Source organism: Lipotes vexillifer, unplaced genomic scaffold (genome assembly GCF_000442215.2).
Source record: "Lipotes vexillifer unplaced genomic scaffold, Lipotes_vexillifer_v1.1 scaffold872, whole genome shotgun sequence".
NCBI lineage: Eukaryota > Metazoa > Chordata > Mammalia > Artiodactyla > Lipotidae > Lipotes > Lipotes vexillifer.
This window is the reverse complement of record NW_006790064.1, coordinates 774,597-782,131: the sequence shown is the minus strand read 5'-3', so window position 1 is coordinate 782,131 and position 7,535 is coordinate 774,597.

The window sequence follows — 7,535 nt, the reverse complement described above, 5'->3', positions numbered from 1 at the left end:
ATGTTGCCTTCATTTGGGAAGAGAAAGAATAAAATTAATGTGTCATCAAAAATATTTGAAAGAAGAGGCATAATTATGAATATTGAGATGTATTTTCATTTTCTGGGGGAAAAAAACCCTTCCCATATAGCATATAAGTCTCTGTTTAATTTTGGCTCCTTCGAACTCATTATATATTTCCTTTAAAGAAAAAATAGAGAACACGTGTAGCAGGAAATTTAAAAAATGAATTAAAACTATCCTTACTGAAAGTTTGTCTTCTCCGTTAGAAGAAAATTAATCACCTTTTCCAAGGAACGCTGCTCCAAGGGGACTTCTTTTGGGAGTTCATCCAATTGTGATCACTTTGAGAATCTTAATGACAATCACACACCTCCAATGGGAGGAAGAGCTGCAGGAGACAGGTGAGAGGAAAAAGCTCAGAGATCTAGCAAGACATTTCAGGGAAAGATACTGTTTGAACTTGTTCTGGGAAGGCCCAGATGATTAATTAGATTACCTTTCCAAACACAACAAAAGCTCTTCAGGGTAGAACAGCCGTCCCTGGGTAAAGCTTCCTATGTAAAAGCAGAGATTGGGGACTTCCCTGGTGGTGCAGTGGTTAAGAATCCGGCTGCCAACGCAGGGGACATGGGTTTGAGCCCTGGTCAGGGAAGATCCCACATGACATGGAGCAACTAAGCCTGTGCACCACAACTACCGAAGCCCGTGCGCCTAGAGCCTGTGCTCCGCAACAAGAGAAGCCACCATAATGAGAAGCCTGCACACCACAAAGAAGAGTAGCCCCTGCTCGCTGCAACTAGAGGAAGCCTGTGCGCAGCAACGAAGACCCAACACAGCCAAAAATAAATAAATAAACAAACAAATAAATAAATAAATAAATTTTTTAAAAAAGGCTCCCTCAAATCTGGGCAACTTGACAGCTTAGGTTATCTCTTTACCTTGCCAACTAAAATGTTCTATAAGTCTCCTCAACTTGTTGACAGTTGTTAAAACAAGGCACCATGCCCTCATCTAACCCGCCTCAACTCCAGTTTTGCTCATGGCCCTGAATCCTTGGCCTTGCCAGGGGAAGGTGTGGCTTTGGGAGAGTGCACCAAGTTCACAGTCTTGAAGTCATAGACTACAAAGCATCAAAGGGGCCAGCCTGCTGGGATGGGCACAAGAAGCAGGGCCTGGCACCGATAGATAAGAGACATGCCACCTATAAACAGCTGCAAAAGAAGGATGTCAAAGAGGGGAAAACAAATGGGTCAGAGTTTCTGAAAGCTTGGATTTCTGTATTTGGATATATTTACATATGTTTGTACAGTGAAGGCCACTCTGGGCCAAGAGCCATTCAGCTCTAGCAGGCTTTGCTATGGTTCAGTCATCATTTAATTTGAGGGGAACTTATAGTCCTGACTTGATGACTTTGTTGGTAGAGTGGTGATAGGTTTGCTGCAATAAGGTTGGGATCAATGTGATAACCTTTTGAACATAAACATGACAGCAAGGAAGAGAAAAACAAAACAACAATTAAGATTTCTTTTTTTCTAAACAACAACAAAAAAACTAAACAAGAACCATATTTCAAATCCCTTTCTGCTGGAACCAGGAACATGTAGACGCAAATATGTTTCAAGGCTTTAGCCTAAACCCTTGTACAGTCAGGTAAGTTAACTTCATAAGAATCAGAGTATAAAATGCATACATAATCTAAATATTCTCAAGCCCCAAGTGAAATTGCATTAATATTCATCAGCTACATAAATTGTGGAGTCCAGTGCAAAGTGAAAATGAGGGGTTGCTTGTGCAAAAAGCAGGAAAGTTGTGCCATTAAAAGAACTGATATACAAAGCTTTGTCATTTCTTCTGCAGACTTTCTTCTGACCTATCATGGTGTTTTTAAATGTCTAGGTAAAACAAACTTTAAAATTGTATATTATTAGCTTGAATTTTACCATTTATGTTTATATTGTGCAATGTCGATTTTTAAAAGCAAATATACTAGCACTTCATTGTTTGCAGAATCACTGAAATTACACAATTCCTTCCTTTACACATGCATATGTAATTCTTTGTTTCCAGAATAGGGGAAACACTGGGTAAAACTAACTCAACTGTTTTTATTTCACTTCTTGATACGTACACATTCTGCCAATACTTTAACTTCAGCTTACAGTTGAGTAAGGAGGGACGGAGACAAAAAACTATGGCTGGCCCTATCTTTCCTTTTCCTTTCATGTCAGTATTTTCAGTGTGAACAGTTGGCTAATATAAGGAATTACACAAGAACAAAATAATGCTGTACATTGTGCTGGGTTCCTTGGGATTCAAAGGTCTCCCATGTATCAGCCATCCAGTTACAATTAAAAAACAAATTAAAAACAAGAGTTAAGGAAATGCAGTGATGGGACAGGTTTCACAAGTTAGTATGATATGTTAAGAAGGCAGGAGAGAGAACTGAAGAATTTTAGAGGAATGATAGAAAATGGAGAGTGGGAAAAATCAGCACCATCAATAAGATCATCCTCATCAAATTTACAAGAAGAAATAATAGTCTCTTGGATGAAAAAAGTGAATCACGTTTGGGATTTAGGAAAGTAAAGATGGAAACAAAAGTTAATAGTGGGGTCAAGGTGTTGAAAAATTAAGATAGAAGGATAGTCCTGGAGCAGAGTGGAAAACTCTAGCTAAAGCATTTCAGCTTTACTACTATAACCACTGTCATTAATCAGAAAATAAGAAGAGCTACCATTTGGTGATTCCCTACAACAGTGACGATCTTCATATGAATTAATTCACTCCTTTAATCTTCATGATAAGACATGAGTTAAGTACTATTAATCAGACTCATTTTTACAGAAGAGGAAGTTATGTTAAGTAACTTGCCCATGGCCTCACAGCTGGCAAACAGAGGTGCCAAAGTGTTTGAGGATAAATAATTGGAGCTTTTGGAGGGGGATAGCGACAGGATGAGACACAGCAAAATCTGCTAATAAGGTGCAGCACCCATCAGGGTGGGCTGTCTGGAGGCTGTTGTTAAAGACAATATTGAAATACGTAGATGTGAAATTTTACTATTATGGTCTAGGGAGGAGCAATGGAAGTGGGAAAGGAAAAGAAAGGTGTATGAAACAATGCAATAGAAAAATCAACAGGTTTGAGGACTGGATGTATCATAGGATGAAAGATAGCTGAAAATCAAAGATTATCACTTTATACCAGAGGTATAGTAAATCCAAACCTACTTTGTGAACAAAAGGATTGACCAGCAATTTAGTGAAGTAAGGAATTTATGCTGAAGCATAACATTTAGTCTAACATCTGTTCATGTATTCGTTTATTTAAAAAATATTTATTAAGTTCTGTATAAAATACTGAAACAATGAATATTTATATCAACTTTTTTACGGACCACTTAAAATCTTCTAGGTACTAGAGTTGCAGTGATGAATGACGTAGATAGTCCCCATTTTCTCGAAGCTTACAGACTATTGTAGAAGAAATAAAATAGAAACAAATAAGAAAGCAAAGAAATGAAGATAGCCACCACTTCCCCCAAAATGACATCAGAATGACAAAAGATAAATAAAATGAAATAAAAAAAGAGATGATGTCAGAAAATATAGGTGCTATGAAGAAAATCAAACAGTTATAAAACAGAGTAATATGACTGAGACTGATTAGGAAGTAACACATTTAGCTAAGAATGGTCAGGATCACCTGAGCAGGTGACAGCTGAGTTGAAATTTGGATGTTGAGAAGGCAGCCATGGTGGTAAATAAATTTGGTGCAAAAGGCCCAACAGATGAAAGAAGCCTGGTGTATCTGAGAAAGAGAAAGACCAGTTTGGCTGGAGGTGGTGAGGGAGAGGGAAAGCTGTGTGAGGTAAACTTGGAGAGTTGGCAGTGGCCAGGTCATGCAAAGCTGAAAGACACAATTTCTCTGTCCAAGTAACTCATAGTCTAGTGGGGAGGCAGACTCATAAACAGATGTTGACTGTAACTACAGCATGATAAATGCTGTGATGGTAACCTACACAGGCGATATGCGAGCACAGAAGATCAGCTTTACCTCCTGGAACTTGGCAGGGGTCTGTGATCTTCCTGAACACGGACCATCACAATACCCACGGTGCCCTCCTTCAGTTTCGCTCCAAGGCACCCACCCCCCAATTATTCTGAGTGTCCCTCTGAACTGGCAAGCAAAGAATTGAGTTTGTCTCCTATAAATCACTTTGAGCCCTTGGGAAGAGAAGCACTCAGTAAACAAGGCCCGGGATTATCTCACTGCTTTATGAGATCAAAGCACTTTACAAACATTAACTAACTGAACATATCATGTTGCAGAGTGTCGGTGTTGTAACGAGTCTCTGTTTAAGCTCTTTATTCTTTTTAAAATGCCTGTGTACTCTTGGAAGGTATGAGTTCCACACTGACTTCATGGACAGAAAGATTTTATTTGTCCCTCCTTGTACACTGCTAGAGAATTTTATCTCAGCTTGAGGAGCAGGGGAGTTTGGTGAGAATGGCACTTGACAGAACATTAAATTCCTTACCCCACAGCCCATTTGAGAACACTTAAATTAGAGATCTCTGTTAGTGAAATTAAGACTAGAGGATCCAACACTGTGTAGATCTGTAATCTTTGTCATGTTCTGGGAACTCAATGACACCTCTAATCTTGGACAAATATCTCAAAATTATATTTGTTACAAGAGAGACTAGGAAAGAAAGCACAGATAGATCTATGCTAAAGAATCACTTGTTGGCTTGTTGAAAATGAAGATCCCTGGGACCCTCTCAAGAGCTCTTGAATCAGAATTCCAGGAATCTCCATTTTAATAAGCTCCTGAGTTGCTTCTCATGCATGTGCAAGTGATAACTACTGCAGAACAATGAACTCAAACCTCAGGTCAATTCAATTCCATTCAGTACATTTTTATTAAACACATACTAAGTACAAGGCAGCAACAGAGAAAAGGAAGACCCAATTTTAGCTCAAGAAATATATATTCCAGGAGGAGGAATACAACAGAATAAGAAGACAGGTAGGGCTTCCCTGGTGGTGCAGTGGTTGAGAGTCCGCCTGCCGATGCAGGGGACACGGGTTCGTGCCCCGGTCTAGGAAGATCCCACATGCCGTGGAACGGCTGGGCCCGTGAGCCATGGCCGCTGAGCCTGCGCGTCAGGAGCCTGTGCTCCGCAACGGGAGAGGCCACAGCAGTGAGAGGCCCGCGTACCGAGAAAAAAAAAAAAAAAAATCAAAATGCCTGACGATAAGGACAACAGGGAGATGGGGGGGAAACGCAACTAAAAAAAAAAAAAAAAAAAAGAAGACAGGTGATTTTAATACAAGACAGAGCATGATAAGAAAATACAGAATATTATGATGGTTCAGAGTAGGCAGGAATGATGCCCATTTGAGGTCCAAGGAATGACAGGTGCAGCTTCTCCAGTTGGACATTGAAAGATGATAAAGATTTCAACTGACTACAACCTAATGATTACAAACATCAGCTTTGAAGTGAGAAAGCCCTGGATTCTGATTGTGGCTCTGCTACTCCCTGTGTGATCTTGGGCACGTCACCTAACATTTCTGTGCTAGTTTATTCAGCTATAAAAATGAGGTGGCTGGCAAGATCACCTGAAGTCCTTTCTAGTCAAAAACTTTATTACTCTGCCTTTATCTCCCTCAATGATCTGGGGGTAGGCATGTTGGCTTTTCAGACTGACTGGATGAGATAGGGAATGCTGTTGGCAGTGAGAGCCGTGTGTCAGGTGGAGAGGTGTGTTGAAGCCACCACCCCCTTAGGCTGGGCTACCAGACAGGTTGGGTGAGAAGGAGAAGTGCTTGTGCAGTGTCTGTCACTGCTGGTTTTAAGTTGTTTACTTCTTTTTAAATGCTCACAGTAAGGAAAACAATGCAGTGTTCTATTGCTGCCTCACGATTTGTTCTAAAAATAAACAGATTTCATCACAAGAAAGTTCAGTTAGGCCACAATAGCTACTATTAAACTAAGAGGAATAAAAAGATTGGGAGGAAACATTCTGAGTGGGACTTTTGTCCTGGGTGGATGTGGACCTTTAGGGGACAGGGCTCAGGTACACAGAGATGAGTTCTCTGGGCCGTTTCTTTTCGTCCAAGTTCATTCACCACCCAGATCATGGTGAGAAATAGTTCTCTTCCTCCTTTCATTTTAGGGATGGAGGCTTTGTAGGACATAGTGAGGGAATTTGTAAAGTAAGAATTAGGTTAACAATTCTTCTGGTTCTGCTTCTGAAACTTCCGGAGAATGACTGATGTCTTCTTGGACAAGCAATACCTAAGTGTTTCATCTCTTCCTATGTGACTGCTCCTTCTTAAGAGGAGAGAGGAGAAGTCAGCCTTCTGAGTTTCTCAGGGAGGATAGGGTGATTTTGAAGCCTTTGAACAACATTCAAAGTTTGTGGGTTAATGATTTAGAAAGCCTTTGGGGCAGTGGTGTGCAGATAAATGTTTAATTGGCTGCGGGAGCCTTGATTTGCAGCATTTGCTGATATCCCTCATGTAAATATTCCTATCATATCCCATTTCAGTGACATGGGTTAGTAAAAGAGTTGGGAAGGGATACACACACCAGTGTTAGCAAGTGAGTCCCAGCTGGCCCCAGCACACTACAGCTTGAGGATATTTCTAATGTCCTTTTCTGAACAAAACTAGGTTGGTGACTTAGCTGAAATGTTGAGTGTCTGAGAAAGAACAAACTAGAATTACCTCTAGATACCCATGGAACCTCTTAAGTTCTAGGGCTGTAGCTGCTGAGACCAGTCATTCTCAATCAAGAACCGTAAAATATCACCAGCACAGCCTAGCCACTAGTTACATGAGCTCATCTTCAGAAACTTCGTTTCCACCTGCTTCTGGTCACTGCTGTTATGAGTAATCACTGCTCTTATCACACTTTAAAATTACTTAGGGAGACTGAGCTTGGTCATGAGGTTGGGGAGAGGGGGCGGGCTGCATCTTTATTCAACATTGTGAGGTTGAGAGTCTTGTGGAAGACTTGTGGGCGATCATCAACACAGATGGAAGTTCTTTAGGGTGGACTCCAAAAGGTTTTCAGATGCAGAAATCTCACTTTGTACTTGTTCAAATGCAGCATTAGGAAGTTCAATATTTGGATATCACTATGTATTGATTCCCTCTGCTTATATTTTTATCTTTCCTTTTTAAATTTCAAGATATAAGGTAATGCTCATGGAAAAAAAATATAAAACAATACAGAGACCTGTAAAGTAAAAGAAATATTCACTTCTTTCCTACCTCCAATTAACCTCAGAATTAACCACTAATAACAATTTGGTATGTATCATTCTGGGTTTATTCCTATTCTTATTCAAACACAGATATAGGACTTTTATTTCTGGTTTTTTTTTTTTTTTTGCGGTACGCGGGCCTCTCACTGTTGTGGCCTCTTCCGTTGTGAAGCACAGGCTCCGGACGTGCAGGCTCAGCGGCCGTGGCTCACGGGCCCAGCCGCTCCGCGGCATGTGGGATCTTCCCGGACC